We start from the raw sequence: 2,024 nt of genomic DNA on the forward strand, positions 1-2,024 counted from the left end.
CCTCCAGCACTTGTAGAGCTTGCAGGACTGCACCAGAGCACTCAATGTGGCACAGTCAGCTGATCGTAATTTTTTCCCAGGAACAGCTGATGCTCATCATAAGCTGAGCAGTAGGCATTGACTGAGCCTGGGCCAAAGCTGAGCATTGGCTGAGCCTGGGCCACAGCTGAGCATTGGATATTCCAAGCCTGAAACAAATCGAAGTGTCAGCTGGACCAAGAATATTCCAAATCTGAGCATCAGCTTAGCCAACAATGGCCCAAAGCTGAGCATACAAAGCTGAGCATTGGCTGAGCCAAGGCTGTTCCAAAGCTGAGTATCAGATTTTTTGAGACTATTCAAAAGATTAATATCACCTGAGCCAAGGCTGGTCCACAGCTGAGCATCAGCTGAGCCAAGGCTGGTCCACAGCTGAGCATCAGCTGAGCCAAGGCTGGTCCGCAGCTGAGTATCAGCTGAGCCAAGGCTGGTCCACAGCTGAGCATCAGCTGAGCCAAGGCTGGTCCACAGCTGAGCATCAGCTGAGCCAAGGCTGGTCCACAGCTGAGGATCAGCTGAGCCAAGGCTGGTCCACAGCTGAGGATCAGCTGAGCCAAGGCTGGTCCACAGCTGAGCATTGTCTTAGCCAAGATTGGTCCACAGCTGAGCATCAGCTGAGCCAAGGCTGGTCCACAGGTGAGCATAAGCTGTTACAGGAGTGGTCAGACTCAGAATCTGAGCATTTGCTGGGCCGAGATTTATCCAAAGCTGAAAATCAGCTGAGCCAATACTGGTCCAAAGCTGAGCATTGGCTGGGCCAATGATAGTCCTAATCTGAGTGTAAGCTGAGCCATGACTGGAATAAAGCTGAAAATAAGCTGGGCCAGGACTGGTTCTGATCTGGGCAACAAAGCTGAGCATGAGCTGGGCACCAAAGCTGAGCATAAGCTGGGAGCTAAAGCTGAGTATCAGCTGACCAGAAATGGGGATCAGTGGTGCCCAGCAAAAACTGAGGATCTCCTGTGGAAATTCTTAAACTGGTGAGATGGTGGGTAGATGGTGGGTAGATGATGGGTAGATGGTGGGTAGATGGTGGGTAGATGGTGGGTAGCCCGCTGGAGCTGGCATGATGTCACTTGTCATCAAGTGACTATTTTTTTTTCCTGGTGAAAGGTACATATTCAAACTTTGGGGGCTTGTAAACATTTTGGTAATCATATGGCAGAAGAATACCCACGGTGGGATAAGATATAGTGGCCAAAACACCCAGAACATGCCAAGGTAGTGATATTTGGAAACTGATCAGACTGTAGCTGCTACATTTGGGGGTTTTGTGGTGAACAAAGGTATGTAATGAAATTTTGGACGCTGGTAAACATTTTGGTTACCCTATGGCAGAAGAATACACACGCTGGGATGAGATATAGTGGCAGAAACACCCAGAAACTGCCAAAGTAGTGATATTTGGGAACTGATCAGACTGTAGCTGCTACATTTGGCGGCTTTGTGGTCAGCAAAGGTACATAATAAACCTTTGGGGGCTTTTCAACATTTTGGTAACCATATGGCAGAAGAATACCCACGCTGGGATGAGATATAGTGGCAGAAACACCCAGAAACTGCCAAAGTAGTGATATTTGGAAACTGATCAGACTGTAGCTGCTACATTTGGGGGTTTTGTGGTGAACAAAGGTACGTAATGAAATTTTGGACGCTCGTAAACATTTTGATGCCCATATGGCAGAAGGATACCCACGCTGGGATGAGATATACTCGCAGAAACACCCAGAAACTGCCAAAGTAGTGATATTTGGAAACTGATCAGACTGTAGCTGCTACATTTGGGGGCTTTGTGGTCAGCAAAGGTACCTAATAAACCTTTGGGGGCTTTGAAACATTTTGGTAACCATATGGCAGAAGGATACCCACGCTGGGATGAGATACAGTGGCAGAAACACCCAGAAAATGCCAAAGTAGTGATATTTGGAAACTGATCAGACTGTAGCTGCTACATTGGGGGTTTTGTGGTCAGTAAAGGTACATAA

Source organism: Puccinia triticina, chromosome 5A (genome assembly GCF_026914185.1).
Source record: "Puccinia triticina chromosome 5A, complete sequence".
Lineage (NCBI taxonomy): Eukaryota > Fungi > Basidiomycota > Pucciniomycetes > Pucciniales > Pucciniaceae > Puccinia > Puccinia triticina.